General features: G+C 42.5%; 1 protein-coding gene across 1 annotated transcript in view; it reads right to left on the reverse strand.

Moving 5' to 3' along the window:
- LOC124777772 overlaps positions 1-25621 on the reverse strand; it is a 123839-nt gene that overhangs the window by 51842 nt on the left and 46376 nt on the right. The gene's annotated exons all lie outside the window — the stretch shown is intronic.

The raw sequence follows: 25621 nt of genomic DNA on the forward strand, positions 1-25621 counted from the left end.
ATTTCGTTGCACTTGAGTAGGTCTTGGTCATCAGCGAATAAAACTGGGAGCCAATACTGTGCTGCCAATTACAAAAAATTCCATATTTGTTAGTGTGTCTTTTACAGCTGTATCGGTGCAGATATTAAAGTCCAAATGTTAAATAAATATTCAAAGGATTCGGGGTGGGGGTATACTCGTGACCCGATCCCTGGTTTATGACTGTACCTAGGGACCTTAGTTTGCACTCGCCCCCACTCTCTCAACGTGTGAATGTGAAGAGTATAAGCAGCTCATTAATTCTGGCAAACGATGTGGGAGGCACTTGAATTAGTCGTGGTCTAATTAAAGGAACTGTATTGACGTTCACTAGGTTGCGGATCTGAAACATAATCATCACGAATCGCGGGTGGTTGAAACTGAAGTGCAGCTTCTGACAAGGGGTCCAGTGTGAGCTGTAATTATCGTAAGGCTGCGAAAACCGATTTATGATGGTAAAAAAAATATATTCCACTTTTGGCCACCATTTACAAATATGGCGCTGTGAATGCAAGACAGACGCATAGAAACGTTTCCACATGTAACAGGTTAGGAACAGGAGGTGGGAAGAAAAGGTCAAACAAGTAAAAAAGGCATAATGTTGATTTTATTATTAACCACTGCTCACACAATTCGTTCGATATGAGCACCAGAGACGTCGAAGATGCTGAATCCGTAAAACGTCGTGGCCAACAAGTGCTTGTAGCTGTTCTGGTAGCATATTAAAAACTAGAAACCCGCCTCGATTGCGAAAAAAGCACCTAGTGTTAAGCTAGGTTTCGGCGTAGATAACTACACCTTCTTCAGAACAATAAAACCCACAAGTGCCTAAGAAGACCTTTGTCAATGATTAAAAGAACACCATAGCTATACATTTATAAACGAAAAAAGGAAAACACAAACAGTACATATGTACAAAGTCTAAACCGTTACTTAATTTAATGGTGTAACCTCTACCTCTCACCGGCCGATGTTCGATGGGCCATGACCCGCCATAAACTGCAGCTACAAATGGTCGCTCACTTACACGCCCGACCCGCTACCTATGCACATGCGCAAGACAAGGGAAGTTACTTGAATGCGCATGCGCATACGAATATGTGAAAGTTTATACATGGGACGTGGCCAAATAGCCCTTATATTCCCAACCGTGGATCAACGTATATCAAAAAACAGAATAGATAGAATAAGTGACGAGCTAAATAGGAGATGAAGCTTAAAAATAACCGCTCACGGTTGCCTGAAGAAGGTGTAGTTATCTACGCCGAAACCTAGGTTAACACTAGGTGCTTTTTTCGCAATCGAGGCGGGTTTCTAGTTTTTAATATATCAACCAACGATTGCTGACGCGCTGCGATGTTGAAGGTTCTGGTAGCACCTGAGCAACGTGTTCCTGTATACTGGCCTTCAGATCAGGTACAGACTGAAAGTGTCCCTCGTTAATTATTATTATTATTTTTTTTTGAATCATCAGTCTTCTCACTGGCTTCACGGGTTCCGCAACGAATTCCTCTCCTGTACCAACCTCTTCATTTCAGAGTAGCACTTTCAACCTACATCCTCCATTATTTGCTGGTTAATACCTTCTTTTATATATCCCCAGAGCCAAAAGTCACATGAATAGATTAAATGTATTTGCAGCTGCGAATATGAATAATCATCAAATCATCAGCTGTATAAAGGAATGACCAAAATTAGAATTTTTGCCAGACCAGAATTCGAACCCGGCTTTTCCGATTTATGCGAGCGGTCGCCTTAACATTTTTTTTTCTTTTTCAGGCCGGCTGGAGACTAGGTGAGCAAGGGTCTGGGGTCGAATCCGAGGCCTGGCCACGATGTCTTCTGTACTCCCCCCCCCCCCCCCCCTCCCTGACTGTTCACCTGTCACTTTACTGGTCCTATACACAGTACTTAACTTTTTTATTTATTGTTTTCATTGTTTTTTGTTTTTTATCTTTTTTTATTTATTTGCTGAAATCTTACAACTTGCTACTCAAAAAAGAAGGACACGAAACTGGATTCAATATTCCATAGTTTCCGCCACTTAAAAAATAAGAAACTTCATTTCCAGTCATGGCCTGCAACAATTTTTGAAAATACCTAGAAGACCGGTTGACTCAATATCTTTTTGTTTCTTTTTCTGTTGCTTTCTGTCAAGTTTACCGAAAGCAAGGTAACAGGAATGAAACATTCGAACGGATTAAGTATCAGATACAGCATATTCGCAAAAAGCTCATGACAGCGTGACAACCTTTGCTACGTACAATGGGCTGTAACCAGATATTGGTAAAAGGCGCAAGGGTCCAGGTCATGCCTACTACCCACCATGTATTGAACATAATGCGCGACAAGCCACATTACTGTATTGTTCTTCGTTCTTGGAAAGAAAGTTGAATCGGGACCTGCAAGAAATGCCAATTGTCGACTGCATCGGTCTGTCTCACTAGGGTCAATAGCAAAAAGTCGAACGTTGGTGCGGATAAGGCTATGAACGACTTGGTACCACGACTACGCCACTTCCATCGGAAAAATAGATAGGTTGACATTTAATCAAACAACCTTCCAGTCTGTCTCTGGTGATAGGAACTCCACATCGGAAGCGCGATTTGCAAACGTCCTGCGACATAACATTTTTACAGAGAGATGTGACTGGAGACTGGAAAAGAACAGCAATCCCCAAATAACTCACATGAATAAAAAATTCCCGAATATGCCTTGATTTTTATCTATCCTACCAACATTTACTGGAGGGGTTTAGCATGCAGGTCGGAGACATGCAAAAAGGGGAGCTGTAAGTGATTGGGGGACGCGAAGACACGTTAAAACATTGCGTCGGAGAAATGAAGCAGAAGCCGAACAGTTTTTCCAACCTTAAAGAAGGGCGGGATGTGTACACCCTGCACCACTTCATTCACCACAGATGTTATCGTATCTCATATCAGCGGTCAAAACGGAACACAAAATTCTTTGGGAAGCCCAAACAAACCAGGTGATTTGCAGAAATGAGAACGAACTACAACGGAGATACCTCATCACAGTGAAAAGCTGCCAAAGACTCCTCATGGAGAGCTGGCGTAACAACACTATCGAGGAGGGAAGTAAAATCAGCAGACGGTATATCATTTGATGCCACTCTAGTGTCAACATCGGAAACGTTGGGATGATCACTAAAGGCCAACTGTAGAACGAATAGAAGTGAGACACGTCCTTCGAGACCGAGTTACAAGCTGAATTAGTTGATACAGAGACGCCAATTCATCCTAGAGAATAGAACGTGGCGGAGAACGCAAACGAAGACCATGTATTTCTTTAAAGTCAGTACTGCCATTACACTGTTTTTTATTTGCAGTGTTACATTTACACGATCATGATTACGGCTTCAAATTTCCATTATCAAGTGTTATTTTAAATACGACAGTATTCCATTTTAAGCACTGTATAACACTTAAAACAGTTGATAATGGCACTTTGAAGCCGAAATCATGATCGTGTAAATGTAACACTGCAAACAAAAAACAGTCTAATGGCGGTACTGACTTCAAAGAAATATATTATGACTGTGGCCCCACATTATGAAAAAATTATTGAAGACCATGTAATTGCAGTCTTTTGAGTGGCAAGAGTGTCATCTTCACGCAGTGAACTTTCATAACTCTTTAAACGGACGTGTCGACTATGATAAAGACCACGAAGGACAGTATAATAAAATAATCCTTGTCATTTCAGCCACTTTACCAGAACTAAGACGCATGAGAGCAGCGCGAACCCGAAGTTTAGCAATGGCACCCCTCTATTCCATTATTGAGGGATAACGCACTTGGCAGAGTACGACCAGATCCACATGGAGCATAAAGAAAAATTATGGCGAGATCATAAAAACGACACCTTAGACGCCGACGGTTGTCAAGCGTTTCGAAGTCCGTCAGCGGAAAACCATCTCATTAAAGCACGGAAATGCCAGAAGAACCTCCCGGCACAACATTAAAAAAAAACGTAGTCTGGCCAGGGAGACAAGACACATCAAATAGAATTTCTTGCAAAAATGCATTACCTTGGGTACCACAAATAAACTGTCGTAACTCAGCAAACTGTAATGAGAGCTTAAGGTAAGTAACGTATACGCCTACATTAGTTAACACAAGTAAGGCGCGAGAAGAGAACTACAAAAAAATTTACACATCACCTCCCGCTCTCCACAGTACCGGCAGACGGCGGAGATGAAGATACAGGACTTAAATCCTCTCCATCGGAAGGTGCAGATTCCATGCTTTGTTTCCTTTCAGCGCGAAGCTGCACGCGCCGGTTCAAAATGTTGTTTCACGTGAATCCGTGACGGCATAACTTCTTGACACGGAAAAACAGGGGGCTCATTAAGGTCCACTGCGCTGAGGAAGGGAGGGGGGGGGGGGGGAGGGGGAGGCTTCCCCACTCCAATCACTGAAGCGCCAAAGCAACTGGTAAAGGCATGCGTATTCAAATATAGAAATACGTAAACAGGCAGAATAGGGCGCTGCGATCGGCAAAGCCCATATAATACAACAAGAGTCTATCGCAGTTGTTAGATCGGTTACTGCTGCTACATCGGCAGGTTATCAAGATGTAAGTGAGTTTGAACGTGGTGTTATAGTCGGCGCACAAGCGACGGGACACAGCGTCTCCGAGGTAGTGATGAAGTGGGAGTTTTCCCGTACGTCCATTTCACGGGTGTACCGTGACTATCAGGAATCCGGTAAAACATCAAATCTCTGACGTCGCTGGGGCCGAAGAAAGATCCTGCTAGAACGGGACCAGCGACGATTGAAGAGAACAGTTCAACGTGACAAAAGTGCAACCCTTTCGCAGATTGCTGCAGACTTCAGCGCTGAGCTATCAACAAGTGTCGGAATGAGAACCATTCGACGAAACATCATCGATATGGGCTTTCGGAGCGGAAGGTCCATTCGTGTACCCTTGATGACTGTACGACGCGGAGCCTTACGCCTCACCTGGGATCGCCAACACCGACAATGGACTGTTGATGACTGGAAACATGTTACCTGGTCGGAGGAGTATCGTTTCAAATTGTGTCGCGCGGATGGACGTGTGCGGGTATGGACACAATATCACGGATCTATGGATGTCAGATGGAGGCTCTGTAATTGTGTGGGGCGTGTTCAGTTAGTGATATGGGACCCCTAATACGACTCTGACGGGTGTCACGTTCGTAAGCATCCTGTCTGGTCACCTGCATCCATTCATGTCCATTATGCATTCCTACGGACTTGGAAAATTGCAGGAGAACAATGCGACACCCCACACGTCCAGAATTGCTACAATTTGACTCCAGGAACACTCATCTGAGATTAAACACTTCCACTGGCCACCAAACTCGCCAGACATGAACATTTTTGAGCATATCTGGGATGCTTTGCTGCGTGCTGTTCGGAAGAGATCTCCGCCCACTCGTACTCTTAGGGATTTATGGACGGCCCTGCAGGATCCATGGTGACAGTCCCGCCAGCACTAGTGCAGTCATAGTTGAGTCCATGCCACGTCGTCTTGCGGCACTTCTGCGTGCTCGCGGGGGCCCTACACGATATTAGGCAGGTGTGCCAGTTTCTTTGGCTCTTCAGTGTATAAAGGAAACACAGGCAATGCAGCATCTGAAGCTGGCTGCATCATCTGACTACACGGAAGAGAATCCTCAGTAACCTGTCGTTTCATTGTAGCAGTATTTTAAGTACTAACTTTGAGAGGACCATTCAAAATGAGAGAAACAGACTTCTTGGAGCTTGCTGAGGCTGGCAACGATCGATCCCAATGATCTGACTGAGAACTCTGTATGAACAATAAATCATGGGTTTTTAAAGGATTATGACGGCTCACTATTTTTCCCTTCCTGTAAACCAATCCAAAAACACTTCACAGGATTTAGCTAATCTGAAAAGTGGCTCTGCCCCTCCAGAGCAAGTCTGGCCAACCACATTCAAAGACCTCCTCTTTTCCTACTCAGTAGGTAGCGATTTATCTGGACTTTAGATTAACAAAGTCCAAGTTGGGTAGTAACAGGGTTCACCTGAAAGCTAAAAGTAACTCATTTTCCTCTTACGGCCAGCAACAACAGTGTTTTACGTAACTTGGCTCTGCCTAGAGACCTTTTGTGGGTTGGGACCGCTGCTATAGCACTCTGACCTACGTAAACCCACTGACCTTCCGCTTCTCAGGGACAAGTGTCAAGCTTGCAGCATCTGCTAAGTGGTGCCTTTTAGCGGTAATCTTCTACTGTGGTGCCTTACAACAACGTCTGTTCGGTTGGTGGAGTTACCAGTTAATTCTCTGAACTTCTCCCCTGGGACAGCTGTCCAAGACATCTGCAATTCGCTGGGCTCTAGCCTTACTGTTAACCTCCGATAACGTAAACGCTACCTACTTCGTCTGCTCCCCTCATTGTGTCCCTGATGTCCTATCTTGGAGTGCCCTTTACGTCTTCCAGCAGTCTTATGTTTAACAATGTACAAGTCATTAAACCGTCACTATGTGACATGTCCTCCCATAGGAAAAGTTTTTTGACATGGTAAGAAAGTTGTAATCTGGCTTGTGTTGTGGTAAAAACATCTTAGTTCGAAAACTGACTTTTTATACTTTCTTGGTTAATCACGTTAGTCGTTTTTTCATTTTGAACTTTGTGAAGTTCATTTTTCTCTTCACTTTTGCACACATATAAACAGCGATATAAAATATAGTTTCTGTTTCGCTGCAGTTATATACATTTAGGTAGATATGCACAGAAGCATTTGTCAATTTTTCACTGTACTTTTCAGATACATAGAAAACTCAGTTTAAATCGTTAGGTAAATAACTTTTTTCACATTACAGATACATGAAATACACAATGAGAATAAAATATTTTTGTCTCTCCTTTTTTTTGCAGTTTACATACACATATCAATATTTATTTGTTTATCTTTCTTCTCATTCCATGTACGTAATCATATCAATACAGAACATTACATTTGTTCATTACGATAATAAATCTGAAAAAGAACACATATCCTTACACGATTCTTATTTATATTTTCTTTATGTGATTCACAATTTCATTGTAGTAACAATTCAGTCATGAGGGCTGACGTTACGTTATTTACCTTGATAATGCGGCTAGAATCATTACATCTGATTTAGTTGTTGTTGTTATTGTGGTATTCAGTCCTGATTTAGTTAACGGGTTTAAAATTCATAGCATTAACTTTAGTAATAGAATCAGAGGTCATAATATTGGATGCCGTACACATGTCAGTTTCAGCAGGAATCGTAACTCCACTCGCCACAGCTGAGCCGACAGTTACGTTTACATCGACGAACTCGCCGTTAACCGGCTGAATATTCTTATTTGCACGATTAGTCTCTGCTGGCAAGTTAACACCATTACATGGGATAGCAAATTGCTAAAACGTTATCACTTTTACGTAAAGCAATGAAAGATGTTGCCACTCATTAATCCTAGTGGAAAAACGTATCTTTGCAAACAGATGCCGATCATACTAACCAATGGCACGTGCTTAAATACGATTACGTGCCATGTTATGGAATTTCTACAGATTGTAGTTTTCATTACAAAAAATTCTAAAATCTAATTAAATGCCAAAAACAAGTCTCAGCAACCAGGAAATTTATTTCTACTGAAATGGAGCTAATGAATTTAAAAGCATTAAGTGATTCTGTACTTTTTGCCTGATGTTGTATACGCCGAAAATCGTTATGGTAATAATTTTTTAACTCTTTGATTTCAGTTTCTTTTCTTCCAGATTTTCTTACTTTTTTCCGAGATCAACATCTTTATCCTCTCTTTCTCATGAGATCTGAATTTCTGAATTTAATTGGTGGCTCATTGATTTCATTCGTTATTCATCCTCACGGAACGCCGCATGTCACAGGAAAGAACATACAGCATAAAAATCAATTCCTGTCAAGGTCGCCAGTATAACTCTCCTTCTCCAATCCAGAAGAAGAATTACATTGATGAAGAAATTTATTTACATTTTTCAGAATGAGAGTATGTAGATTAGTACTCTGTTGGAAGAATAACAGTCTCACAGTTACTAATTTGCGACTGTATAAATATTAATTATTTCAGGTGTACCAATTTTACTGGAATTTGGACATTGGACTTCGTAATAAAAAAGGAAGATTCAAGAGTGGAATTAAAATCCAAGGTGAAAGGATATCAATGATAAGATTCATTGATGACATTGCTGTTCTCAGTGAAAGTGGAGAAGAATTGCAGGATCGGCTGGATGGAAAGAGCAGGCTAATGAGTACAGAATATCTATTAGAGTAAATCGAAGGAAGACGAAAGTATGGGAAGTAGCAGAAATGGGAACAGCGAGAAGCTTAACATGAGGATTGGTGATCACAAAGTAGATGAACTTAAAGAATTCTGCTACCTACTCAGAATGTAACCTATGACAGACAGAGTGAGAAGGAGACTGAAAGCAGACTATCTCTGGCAAAAAGGGCACTCCTGGCCAAGAGAAGTCAGACATAGGGCTTAATTTGAGGAAGACATTACTGAGAATGTACGTTTAGAGCACAATACTACATGGTAGTGAAATAAGAGCTGTGGGGAAACCAGGACAGAAGAGAATCTAAGCATTTGATATGTGGTGCTACATAAGAACGTTGAAAATTTGGTGGACTGATAAGGTATGGAATGAGGAGGTTCCCCTTAGAATGAGTGACGAAAGGAATATGTGGAAAACTCTGACAAGAAGAAGAGACAAAGTGGTAAGACATAAGAGACAAAGTGGTAAGACATCTATTAAGACATCACAGAATAACTTCCATGGTACCAGAGGGATCTGTAGAGGGTAAAAATTGCAGAAGAAGACAGAGATTGGAATACAGTGCATCTACCAAATAACCGAGGATGTACTCTGAGATGAAGGCAGGAAAAGAAAAACACATTATGTTTGTCTTCTCTGGCCATGTCATTCAACTACAGATATTAAATGGTATTTATAATAGCAAATGTATACAACTTTAAGAAACATTTGATACACATGGGAAACGAAATCGATGTATCGCTACAAGTGGTAGCTGATCACAGAAAACTAAATGACATTACTATCAACACAGTCTTCCCACTTCCACACGTCGATGAAATTTTGGACAGATCGGGTAAGGCAAAATATTTTTCAACGCTTCATTTAGCTAAGGGATACAATAAGGTGTTATTAGATGAAAAGGACCGAGAGCTTACAGTTTTTAGTACACCGTATTCCCATTATATGTATAAAAGCATATGAGACTTCATTCTGCGCCCTCCACATTCCAAAAGTTGATGAATTCAGTTCTAATTTTTGGTCCATATCTAGAAGAACACAATGCCCACTGGGCGAGGCTTTCGAGAGGATATGGCAACAAATTTTGAAATTATGGGTGGACAAATGTGAATTTTTAAGGAAGTGGTCAACTATTTGGGGCATGTCCTAACTGAGGATGGCTTAGAGCCACATCCAAACAAGTTAAAGGCAGTGGTGGAATATCCCCAGCCCAATACAATAAAAGCATTAAAAACCCTCAGGTTAGTCGGGCACTACCAAAGTGACTTTAGTTAAGAGGCAAGACACAACATGAGTTGTTCAAGAAAGGTATTAGGTTTGAATGGGGTGCCATGCAAGAAGATGAATTCCAAGTGCTAAAAGAGAAGCTATTTAAATACCTAGATTTTTCAATAAAATGACGCTAATGACACTCTTCTTAGACAAGGGAGATAGGTAAAGACCTTTAAGTTGCAAATTCGTCCAGAACTCTGAACAAGGCAGAGCGAAATTGTAGTGCCACTGGGAGAGAGTTACTGGTCATAGTTTGGGCAGTCAAACGTTTCAGACCATAAGTGTTTGGTCTGAATGTTGATGGATGTGATATTGCTATCGTCGGTCTCCTGAGGCAGGAGACTACTGATATAATAAATATATACTAACATTCCAGGATGCTCTGACAAAATCCATTGTAGCAGAACCGATAAAAAGTAGGACGCAGATACAGGGGCTCGTGTTTTGGTGGAAAGAATAATTCTAAGATTTGGGACCTCCTCAGTAATACTCAGTGACAATGGTAGCAGTTTTTTGAGTGACACTTTGAAGACAGTGTGCAACTTGTCAATGATTGACAGGTTACAGACTTCTTGTTACCATCCCCAATCGTACGGAGCGTTGGAAAGCTCACATCAAACTGTAACATAATTCCTGAGACGCTATATTAGTAGGGTTCAGTCAAATTGGAACGAACGTCTTCCATTCGCAGTGCTTGTGTACAATACCACACCTCACACCGCCACGAAGTATACAGCAAATGAGTTATTTTTCGGTAGAGCGTGTAATATACCGGGTATATTGCAAAGACATCCCGCTGATGTTACCTGTAATTACGAGATTAGGTGCTCCAATCAAAGAAGAAAGTGGGGAGATACTCTAATGTGCCATGTATCGCAGTAAACAGTGTAAGGAGAAGGACAAAGAGTACTACGATACAGACCAGAATCTGAAAGAATTTGAAACAGATGATCAAGCTTTATTGTATGATGAAAGCGTTAGAAGGAACACAAACATTAATCTTCACACGTAGTAACGAATCCCATACACTATAGTAAGAACAAAGGGCCTAAATGTAGTCATCCGTTTAAACAGCTATAAATTTTTAATGGTTCATACGAATAGGTTAGAGGAGTTGTTTTGAAATAGAAATTTTTCTTGGATTTCAGATGAGGAAGCTATCGGGAGTACCGCACCTGGTGAGTTGTGTTGCTGCAATGTACACATTTGGATCATTTCAAGATTTTAACGTAGAGAAGTTCCCTTCATCACTGAGCTTATTTTATGATAGTTCTGGCAACGTACGAATCTACATTGTGACGTGGAAAACCTTTAGCTACATTAATCTGGAAGAACTTCATGGAAAAACTGATGTCACAGAAAGACTTGCACACTTATCTTTAGGCTATTGTCAACAGAAGTTAGCAAGCTTGGGAATAAGCGATCGAGGGTATACAGGTGTAGAGCAAGCCTTAGAACGGCATGTCAAGAAGATAGGGAAAACGCAAGGTCTGTTTCGACAGTTAACAAGACGTGAGACACGTAGCAAACGAGATGTCTTACATTTTGTGTGTGAAATTAGTAAAATATTCGTTCGGGACCTTAGATGACCAGGATGCCTCCTATTCAAGTCAAAGATCAATTTAATTGAAAGTGAACAGCGGCAAATTGCTTAAGCTGACCAAAGAGCAAGTAACAGTAGAAAAACAGCTCTGATGAGTTTCAATCATTCAGTAGATGGCCTTTCACTTAACGAGGAAATGACTATTCAGAACATGGAAAATCACCAAAGGTATGTGAATGAATACGCTAATAGTACTGATCAGAAGATACTGTACTTAGCCATGATCACTACTTTTAATGAACAGTTAATGCAGTTACTACGGATTTACGCTGAGTTACAAAGAAAATTTGAGATTTTAATTTCCGCCACAGTAAATGCACTTAAAGAATACTGGGACCTCATATATTTAATCCAGTGAAAACAGTTGAATACTTGCATTTCATTTGCGATGATATTAAAGACAGAATATTCCCAATTGCTCCAACAGAACATAGTGGATACCAGTTGTTACACAACTATTGTTGATGTGTTCATGTCTGCCCACATCTTAAGCTGCCTATTGAATGTCCCATAAGTAGGAAATGAGCTCTTTAATTTGTACAGAGTATTATTCGTACTTCTACCCTCACGAGTTGATGGTAATCAAAGTTTATTTAGGTACATACAACCAGAGAAAGTTTGTTTGCTGACTGATGAATCCAAGCGGCACTACGCAAAACTGGGTAACGACCAACAGTTATGGCAAGAGATAGATTGCATTTGCAGAACTTGTAAGCCAACGTTGATTTTAATATCCACGTATGATCACGAAACCCGTGAAGCTAGGATGCTGCAACCGGTGAGGGAAATTCAAAGGGACTGTATTAAGAAATTTGTGAAACTAAATGGTAGTATTTGGAGTCCACTGAGTCAGGACCAAGGGTTATTCCTAACACCAAAAAATGAAGACTTCACAATTTTGTCTAATAACATTAAGCCAACGGACGCACTGGTCAAAGGTACAGGGAAACTAACGAAACTAACATTTTATGGAAACTGCAAACGGTGAGGAACACAGGTGTTCATCCAACCCGAAAAAATAATAATAATTAATGTGACCATTGAAGACATAACGGTCCGCAGCTCGTGGTCGTGCGGTAGCGTTCTCGCTTCCCACGCCCGGGTTCCCGGGTTCGATTCGCGGCGGGGTCAGGGATTTTCTCTGCCTCGTGATGACTGGGTGTTGTGTGCTGTCCTTAGGTTAGTTAGGTTTAAGTAGTTCTAAGTCCTAGGGGACTGATGACCATAGATGTTAAGTCCCATAGTGCTCAGAGCCATTTGAACCATTTTTGAAGACATAACGCCAGCTTTAAACATGAAGATTGATTACTGTATTACAAATCAGGAAAAGAGGAACATTTCTGAGTTAAGGATAGACCTGCCATTGGAACATGTGATACAACATTTAGATGACTTTATGGTAGCAGGTCACAAAAAACCTGATATCGAAGAGGAAATAGTTTTGCAATTGCAGCATAGTTTCTCAGAAAAAACTTGGTATCGTTATTCGTTCTGGTCTTAGCTAGAAATTATAATGTTTGCCGTTATGTTAATGTGTTGCTTGTGCAGATCCTGCAAATGTCTTAGATATTGCTTTAACTACATGTGGGAGGCATGGGCGATGAGTGTTGTGGCACAGTATCTTTGAGGATGACCGTAGTAAACAGATGTAAAGGGTCCGAAGTGACGCGAATTCGTAGTAGATGACCTCTTCGTACAAGTAGTGGAAATAGTGAAAAGCGAGACGAAAACTCCGTTATATCTGAACACAATGTGGAAAAAGCCTCGTTGCCTTTGCAAAGATCGGAGATGATGCAAGAGACTGCTAAACTCCCTTAGTTTGCCTAGTGATTCTTCTATCCTAAACAAAACAAGTGGAGCAAGTCAGCAAACAAGTTAAGAATCAAAACGAACAGCTGAAAGTATAAGTGGCTAATCCCATAACAGAAGCGTTAAGATCCGATTTGGATCACATAAACACCGAAATGTCGTGTTCGCAGGTAACTACCGGGCACCTTCCTGGAAAGGTAAAAAAGCTGTCAGAAAATTTTGATGCTTCGCAACTAGAGCAAAATAATCTGAAGCTCACAGTGAAATAAGTAGTGCCACGAGTAGAAAATCTATCTGATTAGCCTGAGAGAAAAATAGAGGAATTTAAAAAAGACAAGAGTAATCCCATTACTGAAATATTCGAAGGAGTGCTAAGTAATTCGAAATTTGAGACTGTCACTGAGGTGCATGCTGTAAAGGGCACCACATTGCAAGCTGTCAAAAGTGAACCTGGTTTCATGAGGAAAAGTTGACTTAAGATCTGTCCTAATAGAAACAAGTGTTTTATGTTAATAACTGGTCAAATTGACCATGTGTAAAAGGAATTAAATGCTGTTAAAGGGTAATTTTCTGATAATACGTCACATGTAGCTCAAGTAGATAGAACAAGTGACACTATCACAATCACATGTCGCAAAACAACGAATGCGCTGACGACGTTTGCGCATGTAGATAATTGGCACGAAACTATACCAGTAGGAACTAAGTGGAAAGACCCACAATTACTTCAGTCTTGTTGGAAGAAAGTCTCCTCAAACATAGACAATTTCAGATGTACATAAAGGAGTCGAAAACTGTACATCCTGCTATTGTAATTAAATTTTTTAGAAATGTGTTGCCTAAAACATGGTTTGACTCACAAAAGATTCAGTTCATCACAGGCTTTGCCCAGGGCGAGGCTACCCCATTGGCTAGCCTGATTGCAGAACGTTGCATGAATAATATTTCAGTTCACATAAAGATATAACAACCAGTGGTATCCCAGTCAGAAAAGTCAGTTACTCTTTAATGAAAAAATACGTACCCACAACAGAATCCTTTATAAATCGTATTGTTGACAATCGTTTTCATAGTCAAAATCGCACAGTGAATACTGCTGAAGTCACAAATGAGATTCGTCCTGCAGTGGTTAGTTCAACAAACTGGCGTCAGCCACATTGAACCACCCCGTCCTCCCCGTCCTGATGTTGGCTCCCGGATGAAGTGAAGGTGAACCTGATTTATACAGTTAGCTGTTAAGATAGAATGAAGAAGTGCATGTGACAGAATCTTCACATGTGTACTTCAGGTTAAAGGGAAATACTGTTATCTTGCTCGACACTGCTTCAATGATGAATATTATGTATAGAGTATCTCAAAATGTTGTACGTGGCTGCACTTCAGAGACCGTGAATAGTTACAATTGAAAGAAAACAGGCCTCGGTCACTATTTTTAACGAATTAATCGGGTGCAACCTGTGACCGCGTAAGTAACGAGCAGCCCTTTGTGGCTCGCCATCAAATTTTTTTATCTTAAATATCTTTGGGACTAATGCCCTTTTGGCATATTTATTATTTTATTATTTTTAATCATAATTCTGTGACTATGTTATAGACCATTCTTTGATTTAAATTCTGAGGAAGACACTCCTAGCAGTGTTGAAACCCGGTTAATTTGTTGAAAACAGCGACCGAGAGCTGTTAATCATAATTCTGTGACCATATTATAGACCATTCTTTGATTTAAATTCTGAGGAAGACACTCCTAGCAGTGTTGAAACCCGGTTAATTTGTTGAAAACAGCGACCGAAAGCTGTTTCCTTTTAATTGTATAGAGTACTATTTTGTGAAATAAGTAAAGTTCGAAAGCTCTCAACTCACCCAGTTCAAAACTGCAGGATCGTTGGTGCAATGAGTAGTAATTCGTAACCAGTAAAAATCCGAATCTATGTTGATGTGATGGCAGGAGGCACAGCCATAGAATACATCTTTTTAGTAGTGGATGACCTGATAGAAAGGTGTGTTCTAGGCACTGAGATCTTAAGAAGTGAATCAGAATAGACGTAGAAGTGTGTAAATGCTATCTTCGTGTTGACGAGAAGGAAGTCGCTCTGGATTTGATCAAAATTCTTAAGTGCCACGATAAATATTGTCAAAACATACAATAATGGCTTGTCAAAACGAGACAGTTACTAGTTGATGATATGTATTGTCATTGTACTTCGAATTGTAAAGGTGACAAATTAGTCCAAGATAAAGTCTTGGAGTCTACCGATATTACTCTCCAGCAGCAGGAGCAATTGAAAGATTTACTGTCAAAGTATATTCGTGCATTTGGCAAGAAGCCAGGCATAATTACAGCCTCTGAATACCGCGTGTAAGTAAAACCTCATGAAACTTTTTGAAAAATTGCGTACTCGATTCCAAGGTGTATGAGAGAGGCTGTGATTCACGAAATATGACCTATGTTAGAGTGGTGGTCATTGAACCCCTGTCCTCCCTTTAGGGCAGTCAACATCTTGCACTGGACAAGCCCAGTGGGAAAGTAGACCTCGTAATTAACATAAGCGAAATAAATCGCATAATTGTGCTGGTACGAACGTGTCCTAAAAACTTGGAGGAGCAACTACAGAAGTTTTTTGAGGTTAGTTATTTAGTTAGCGTCGACATGCCACCTCATACTGGCAGGTTTTGCTCTCTGAAGACTCGAGGAAATGTACTGCGTTAATTTGTTCTGGAAGATCTTACTACTACCAAGCGTTGCCCTTTGGATTGAACGTTGGTTTGGGAGTCTTTATAGCCACACTTGACTCAGTGCTTTGTCTATGTGGATCATATCCTAATTGCCTCACCTAGTTGGAAGGAACACATTGAACTGTTCGAAAAAACACTAATTTCATCTGAGCATATAACACACGAGCCTGAGAAACTAAGTTCTATTAAGATATTTTCGTTTCCAATGAACAAACGACAGCTGAAGGCTTTTGTAGGGCTATGTTCATTTTTTAGGCAACTGTGTCATATCAGTTGTTGAATAGTAATGCCTTGTTTGGGATTTTAAGGAAGAATAGTCCGTAGTACTGGACAGAAAGTTGTAAGGAAAACTTTGTGGCTGTTAAGCATGCATTAATTTACTCCCACTTAATTTATCGTCCTGACATGTCGAAAGACTTCTGCGTTGCCTCTAATACCTCATTTTCTGGGCTATGGGGATACCTCTTTCAAATTATACCCAATAAAGAAAGAGACGAAATAAGGATAATCAACTTCACCAGTAGGACCTTATTTAAGTGCGAAGGAGCGTATTCTCCAACTGAACGAGGGACCATGGGTAATGGTTGGGCTTTAAAAAAACATTATTTATTATTTTTTTGGGAGGCCTGAGAAGGTTTACTGCGATCACCGAGCCTTGATTTCCTTACTGTCATGTAAACTGCTACACAGTCGTTGTGACTGTTGGACAGTGTTTCTTCAGTCATATGATTTTGAGAAACTGTTCGCGTTTCAACAAGAAAGAGGAAAGTCTTAAGGTAAACGGATCCTGGCTTCCCGTACTGCAGCGAACGACCGTCGCAGGTAGCAAGAGGAGAACCGCACCGGAAATGACCGCGGAGAAACACTCGGACGTTGGCGCGCCAGGTACATATAGTCTGCGGCCGCGAGCTCGGTTCCAGTTCACCACCGGCAATGGAGGGTGAAGTTTTGACAATGCCAGCCACTCGTGCTGGCGAAACGTCAGAAAAATCATTAGATGAACGTCGGCCGAAGAACCCGAGACAGAAGCCAATAGGCAGTTTGTCAACAAGTGGCCACGAAAGCCTTAACAATTTTGTAATTGTCAGTTGTAAAACTGAGTAAAATTCACCAGCCACGTCGTGATAAGTGAGCCGACGGTTAAAATTAACTGCACTATCAAGAGGGGAAGAACGCAGAATATTACTGCAATGTTGGAATAACCGTGTAGCGATAACAATGAATTGTCTTTTAGTTATCTTATGCATTAACTCGTTAGCTGTCAGCTATCTTGTATAATGAAAGCGAAGCAAGAGACGAAAATAATGTCATACATCAAGCACTCTAGCAATGTTCCGATGCGTGCGTTATGGATGAAGCATTGTGTTACCTGTGCCGAAGGTCGAGGACTAATGTACAACAAGTCTCAAATTCATGAAATTTTACTTTTCCTTTCCCGTTGGAGTTACACGAACAGTGATTTTATTGCATGTCTCCGATGTTGAGACTTATCCTTATCCTTATTTGGGGGAGTTCGACGGCCGAGTTGCAAGTCTTTTCAGTTGACTCCACACAGGATGTCTTGTTTGTCAATGACGATGAAATGATGATAAGGACTAAACAACACCCACTCCATAATTTCCAACCTGGCCTCGGATCGAATCTGTGCCAGCTGCATGGCAGTTAGACGAGCTGACTACTCAACTAGGGAGGTGGACTTCTTATACAAGCATGGCGCTGTTCACAGATTGACTAAAGTGACTTCGCTCTGTCAGGAATAATTGACGGGGACCATCATCACTAGAAAAAATTTGTGTTTCTATAGAACGAGAACGTGCAACTTGTTGTAAGGAAATGATAATACTTTAAACACGTCAGTAACTGCATTCTTAACGGATTTCTCGTGATTGAGGCGTAGAGATATGTATTTAAAGCACTGTATAAATAAGGCAAGGTGGAGAGGAATCACTGCAGTAATCAATTCCAAGCAATGAGTACTAAAATCGACTTGATAAGCTAACGGTTTAAGGCGTAGACTGCCTTACACCAATGTTCACTTGCGTACCTGTAACACGGTGTGGCAATCTTGAGATGAGCTCTGGTCGTCCCTGGGAATGTTATTCCGTCTAAGAGTTAATAGATGTTGTAGCAAAAACTGCAACTGAAAGGTGCATACACAGTACTCTACGAGTGTTTCACGCAATCCGGAAGCTGCTACTGACTAGCAACGCAGTGGCATGAGCAACGAACCGGCCGCTCAGGCGGTTTAATTCTAATTGTTGACGATGCCATAGACATGGAGTCGGCACGCTTGAAGTTTAAATGAATGAGTGAAGATAACTTTGCAATCTACGAGATGATGTATAAAAGCGACGCCACCTGTAGCATCTATTTTGCTATTTTATATTTAGCTGATATGAAGTGAATGAACCAGTTCAAGAGCTACGTACAGCATTTTGTTAGCAATATATGTGCAATGCAAGACCACTGCAATTACCTAATGATAACGCGATATCTCTCACACTCAAGAGAATCACACGCAAATCAATCGACATGTGAGAAACAAATTTTAATGCCCAATATCCTTAAAGACCAAACAAATAATTCACTAGAGATATGTATTTTACTGCACGCACAAGTAACTTACGTGTGCAATCACTCTAATTCGGAATTCTAAGTCTTTACTACGTAAACCACCAATTCTGGACGTCGATACAAGTTCCCAGAGACCTAGCCAAAGCGGCATGGAAGTACTGGAAGTACCTATCCTGATAGTGCTGAAGAACTTGTGGAGGTTCTTGGTTCAGACAACGCATCCTTGGTCGTACCATCATTGTGCATGGGATTCACCGTTCCTGATTTTTCATCTGTCATAAGCGTCCACAAATAAGTGATAAAGTGACCACTGCACAATTTTTACAGACAAATATTCGAGGGAAACTGACTTACCTGTTTAATTAATATGTAGAGGTCACAAATTAAGAATTGCAAGCCTGTTATTCCGGCACTGGAGCACTAGTCTACATACTCTCATTCTCAAAAATGTAAATAATTTTCTTTGTTAATATAATTCTTCTTCCCAGTTGGAGAGGGAAACTCCAAATGTTTTCACCAGATGCGGTCATCTTTTCTGGTATCATGATTAAGGGAAATTCCATGCACTTGTTGAAGGTACTATTACATTGTTCTCCAGCATCTGATTTCTCCGCTGTTATAACTCTTCCTTCTGCGCCTCTGACATTCTGTATGGACGAGAGCAAATTACTCGTCCCTCTGCTTCGGAAATCATTTTTATATGATGCCGAATTGCGTCGAATTCTGTCTGTATGTGTTAATTTATTCCTGCCAAATGAAGGATATTTATATACGCACAAAACACCTCTGTTATGGATTGTTTTTTATGGAATGTAAATGATCTAGCTGCGAGGTTTCTTTTAAGAAACTGATTCCCTATTTTTTTCTGACTTGGGATCTTGTCTAAGTTGCGCAAAGTCTGCTTCGGACTTGGGTAACATGGTGGAACTTTCTCCACCTTAATGAGAGCCGTCTCAATAGAAATCCCTCCTTTCGTGTATTTAACACGCTAATTAAACAAGAGCTTTCTCGTACTGTCACCGTCGCCTCTGATAAGAACACGCCTTCCTGCAACTTTTTTCATTCAACAGTGCCTTTTCTTAGGCTAGTACCTGCAATCTTTATGCTCAAAATCCTCTCCTCTGCTCTAGGTTCCGTAGCGTCCGTTTCCTGTCGGTGACACGTCTCTCCACATGTACTTTATTTACTTTGCCAGTTTTTCGGCGTACTCTGGTTTCCTGGTTCCTCTGAGATACCCAGAGAACTGTGATCTATACTGCATTCACATTCTGCAGTTTCCAAATCTGTTTGTGGTTTTCTAAGCCTCTGCCCCTGTGTACTTACGCTTCTATGTCCGTGCACAATTTAATGGCTCTACCCCAGATTCGTAGGGTTACCTTGGCGTATTCAGTTACTACACCATGCTTCGTAAAGAGGTCTCTATTAATCAAACCGGCGTGGGGAGTATCCAATTCCCCTCCTACCAGCTGACACTTATGTTTCACTCGTAATCCTAGATCTATTCCAAAACCTAAAACAGTCGTCCCACACGTATGTACACTATGTGATCAAAAGTGTACGGACTCCACCAAAAACATATGTTTTTCATATTAGGTGCATTGTGCTGCCACCTACTGCCTGGTACTCCATATCAGCGACCTCAATAGTCATTAGACATAGTGAAAGAGCAGAAGGGGGCGCTCCACGGAACTCACGGACTTCGAACGTGGTCAGGTGACCGGGTGTCACTTGTGTCATACGTCTGTATGCGAGATTTCCACATTCCCAAACATCCCTGGGTCCACTGTTTCCGATGTGGTAGTGAAGTGGAAACCTGAAGGGACACGTTCAGCACAAAAGCGTACATGCCGACATCCTCTCTTGACTGACAGAGACCGCCGACAGTTAAAGAGGGTCGTAATGTGTAATAAGCAGGCATCTGTCCAGACTATCACACAGGAATTCCATACTGCATCAGCATCCACTGCAAGTACTATGACGTTTAGGCGGGAGGTGAGAAAACTTGGATTTCATAGTTAAGCGGCTGATCGTAAGCAACACATCACGCCGGTAAATGCCAAACGAAGCCTCATTTGGAGTAAGGAGAAAAACATTGGACGATTGAACAGTGGAAAAACGTTGTGTGGAGTGACGAATCACGGTACACAATGTGACGATCCGATGGCATGGTGTGGGTATGGCGAATGCCCGGTGAAAGTCATCTGCCAGTTTGTGTAATGCTAACACTAAAATATGGAGGCGGTAGTGTGATGGTGTTGTCGTGTTTTTCAAGGGGGGAGGGGGGAGCTTTCACCCCTTGTTTTTTTGCGTGACACTATCACTGCACAGGTCTTCATTGATGTTTTAAGCATCTTCTTGCTTCCCACTGTTGGAGAACAATTCGGGGATGGCGATTGAAACTTTCAACACGATCGAGCACCTGTTCATAGTGCACTGCCTGTGGCGGAGTGGTTGCATGACAACAACAGCCCTGTAATAGACTGGCCTGCACAGAGTCCTGACCTGAATCCTGCAGAACATCTTTGGGATGTTTTGGAACGCCGACTTCGTGCCAGGCCTCACCGACCGACATCGATACCTCTCCTCAGTGCAGCACTCCGTGAAGAATGGGCTGCCATTCCCCAAGAAACCTTCCAGCACCTGACTGAACGTATGCCTGCGAGAGTGGAAGCTGTCATCAAAGCTAAGGGTGGGCGGACACCATATTGAATTCCAGCATTACCGATGGAGGGCGTCACGAACTTGTAAGCCATTTTCAGTCAGGTGTCCGGATACTTTTGATCACATAGTGTATGACCGGACTTGAAATACCTTCAATCTTTGTACTTTCTTCAGATCTATTCCCGGACCCGCCTTCGCAGATACTTCACATGAACAAGCTAATTAGTGCTCCATTATATAGAAGCAATTTTAATGGACTTTCTCTACTCTGTGGGAAATTAAGTTGTTACTTTCATAGTCGACTATCTCTCGCAATTCACGATATGGCGAGTGCTATTTTATGGTTTATCTTCGTTTCCCTGCTTCTTATATTTCGCAGAATTACCTGCGTTGTCGTACACCCTCTAGCCATATGGCCTGACCTACGAAAGGCGAAACATTCAGCTGGCTTCGCTTCCTGTGAAGGACATCTGTGACCAGTTAACCGCAACTTTCGCATCTGTTTGTCTTTGGTACCTATCACTCTCGACACGCTTGAGCCTATTCCACTTTACGAATTCTTTTCTCAAGTCTGCAGTGTCGCGTTAAATGCCCTGACTTGCCACAGGTAAACATTACTTCTGCGATCCTTAGACGTGTTCCCTGCACGTGTACGAGAGAAACACTTAAGGGTAGCCTTTCCGGTTCTGCACTGATGATTTTCTTCACCAAATACCTTTTCTTCGGTGGACATAATTGCCGACTCTTCCACCAAAACTACCTCAACAGCCTTAGTCAGGGTGATGTTTTTGTCCCTTGCACGCACAACTGTCTGTATGCCCTGAATGAATACTGATCTAATTAATGACAAAGATCCCGCCAGTTCTGATGCTGGCATTGCAACATGGACAGCCTCACAAAATTGATGTGGGAGTGAGTGTACCTTACTGGTCGAATCTGCAATCGACTCTCCCTTTGATTGGCTAATAGAAAACGTTTTACAAGCGCAGGTTCCCAACAAGATATTTCTTACTTTTTCCCATGTGGAAGATAAGTCATGCACGATAAGTTTATTTCCTGTAGGAACCTGAATACTGGTTTTCACGAACTTTATTGGATAGTCTGCTTCACGCACTAGTTTAAAATCTATGTTCACATCATTTATGAACTCATTTAATGCGAATTTCTTACTCTCTAAAGCCCGGGGAAAAGGTTAAGGGCGTTAGTAATAGTTAGTTGGGGCTGCTCCATTATCGGGAACTGCGTTGTTAGGTGAGGCCACGACTTACTTTGTATGTGAACCGGGGACCTAGTTACGACGGAGAGGCTCCGTCCCCGCCGCAGCCGCAGTGGTCCACAACCCCACGACGCCTACGGCAGTCCACTTCACCCCTCCGCCGCCCCACACCGAACCCAGGGTAATTGTGCAGTTCGGCCCCCGGACACCAGACGAGTGTAACCCCTATGTTTGCGTGGTAGAGTAATGGTGGTGTACGCGTACGTGGAGAACTTGTTTGCGCAGCAATCGCCGACATAGTGTAACGGAGGCGGAGTGAGGAGAACCAGCCCGCATTCGCCGAGGCAGATGGAAAACGGCCTAAAAACCATCCACAGACTGGCCGGTTCACCGGACCTCGACACAAATCTGGCGGGCGGATTTGTGCCGAGGACCAGGTGCCGACTAACTATAGTTACTGATGAGCTGTATTGAGGAGAGATGAGGCGGTTCGAGTCGAGATAGCACCGCCGGTGAAGGCGATAAGCAGCGCTAAGGTGGGATGAGAAGGACCCAGAAGCACGACGCCCGAGGTGTTGCGTTGCCTTCCTCTTGGGACCGCGACTACCGCTCCATCTCGTTGTCGCCCGGCCTTTCCCGTGACCCCCGTGTTGTTGTGAAGTCAAGTAGACAGTACTGGCCTGGCCGCGTCTTCCCTCGCCTGGTGTCGACTTCTGGAACTCTGCTTCTTTCATCTGGTCTTCTCGTCCCGTCTGTTATCACTGGAATGCAGGTGCTGCTCCACATAAGAGTCGAAAGCCGCCAGTCCAGTCTTGACGTCGGGCTCAGTCTGTGCTACGTACCTAGCTATCTCAAACAACATTAAGGATACGCCAGACCTGACACAAGAAAATGTTTACATATGTATTCTCCTAAAACAAGACAGAGGGTTATACGTCAGTCTGCAACTTCATCTACATCTGCATCTACATTTATACTCCGTAAGCCACCCAACGGTGTGTGGCGGAGGGCACTTTACGTGCCACTGTCATTATCTCCCTCTCCTGTTCCAGTCGCGTATGGTTCGCGGGAAGAACGACTGCCGGAAAGCCTCCGTGCGCACTCGAATCTCTCTAATTTTACATTCGTGATCTCCTCGGGAGGTATAAGTAGGGGGAAGCAATATATTCTATACCTCATCCAGAAACGCACCGTCTCGAAACCTGGACAGCAAGCTACACCGCGATGCAGAGCGCCTCTCTTGCAGAGTCTGCCACTTGAGTTTGCTAAGCATCTCCGTAACGCTATCACGCTTACCAAACAACCCTGTGACGAAACGCAACGCTCTTCTTTGGATCTTCTCTGTCTTCTCTGTCAACCCGACCTGGTACGGATCCCACACTGATGAGCAATACTCAAGTATAGGTCGAACGAGTGTTTCGTAAGCCACCTCCTTTGTTGATGGACTACATTTTCTAAGGACTCTCCCAATGAATCTCAACCTGGCACCCGCCTTACGAACAGTTAATTTTATATGATAATTCCACTTCAAATCGTTCCGTACGCATACTCCCAGATATTTTACAAAAGTAACTGCTACCATTGTTTGTTCCGCTATCATATAATAATACAATAAAGGATCCTTCTTCCTATGTATTCGCAATACATTACATTTGTCTATGATAAGGGTCAGGAGGTTAGGAGAAAATTCAGAAACAAGAACTTCCAGTGAAGACAGGCTGATTGAATTACACAATGTGTGTACAAGTGTAGGTTGTGACACAGGAACGACGACATACGGAAGCTCGGGTCGGGCCATGAGTCCTGCTCGGATAGCCAAAGCGGTTAAGGCTCTCGTGTCCTAACACAGTATAGATGTAAGGCAGGGGTTTACAGGTCAGTCTGCAATTTCCGAGTAGTTAGGTGCAAATGCACAAAGATAAACTTCCAGTGAAGGCAGGTTGATTGTACTGGATCAGCGCCAAATACTGTTACAAGGCGTCTATGAGAGGAGCGGATTTCTAAGACACTGTAGGATGTTCGCAGCAGGACTCTCAAAGATACTCGGGGGTCTGATTAACACTGTTTATTTGCAATCAAACTAACTACTTCGCTGAAGGCTGATTCCAAACTTTAGAAAAAGCAAAGGGCGCAACTGGTTGCACAACAGGAGTCAGTGCCTGAGGCCCTAGGGTGAGCTCTAACAGAACCAGGGAATACGAAGACAGTAACTTGTTCTCGAAAGAACAGTTACTGTTGATGGCCATGCAGCTTTTGCCTGGAATAAATGATGACTAACTGACAACCTCATCTGCCGACAGCTGTTGTTGATATAATGAGTCGATGGGCAAATGTCTATAAGGTACAATACATATGTAGGATTGTGGACAGTTGGGAATGTGAGTCTCACGGGAGGCGTGCAAGGGATAAGTCCCTGCAGTCGCGCTATTCATCTGTGTCCTCCGTGGCTCAGATGGATAGAGCGTCTGCCATGTAAGCAGGAGATCCCCGGTTCGAGTCCCGGTCGGGGCACACATTTTCAGCTGTCCACATCGAGGTATATCAACAACACCTGTCGTCAGCTGAGGTTGTCAGTTAGTCATCATTTATTCCAGGGAAAAGCTGCATGGTCATCAACAGTAACTGTTCTTTCGAGAACAAGTTACTGTCTTCGTATATATAGTTAAAGGCTACCCAGCCATTGACCTTCGTCTGTGCGAATGCACACAGGTTGCCCAAACTCTTGCGGGAATCGCCAAAACGTGCGCGAGTAATGAGTGGGTGGGCAAATGTCTATAAGGTACAACACATATGTAGGATTGTGGACAGTTGGGAATGTGAGTCTCACGGGAAGCGTGCAAGGGATAAGTCCCTGCAGTCGCGCTATTCATCTGTGTCCTCCGTGGCTCAGATGGATAGAGCGTCTGCCATGTAAGCAGGAGATCCCGGGTTCGAGTCCCGGCCGGGCATACATTTTGAGCTGTCCAAATCGAGGTATATCAACAACAGCTGTCGGCGGCTGAGGTTGTCAGTTAGTCATAATTTAGAACCAGGGAATATTAGCAGCATTTTAAGAACAAACTTTGAGAGCAGCACTCCAAGCGAGAGACTTGTTGGAGCTTACCGAGGCTGGGACCGAGCAACAAAGGCACTGCAATATGGTATTTATCCACCGATACCAGACAGCGACTTTCAGTTAAAATGGTCATCCCTGAACAGGAATTACATAATATGTGTACGCTTACAGGCTGTGACGCAGGATCTGTCCATGAGTCGGGCACGGATAGCGAGAGCAGTTAAGGCGCCGTCTCGTTTAAAGTGGGTAATCCAGGTTCGAGTCCCAGTACGGCCCAGACTTTCACTGTTGTCATTCCCTTATACAGCTGACGTTCTGGGTATTCGCAACTGTGAATACAATTCCTGTGTTTCATAACG

This window comes from Schistocerca piceifrons, chromosome 2 (genome assembly GCF_021461385.2).
Source record: "Schistocerca piceifrons isolate TAMUIC-IGC-003096 chromosome 2, iqSchPice1.1, whole genome shotgun sequence".
NCBI lineage: Eukaryota > Metazoa > Arthropoda > Insecta > Orthoptera > Acrididae > Schistocerca > Schistocerca piceifrons.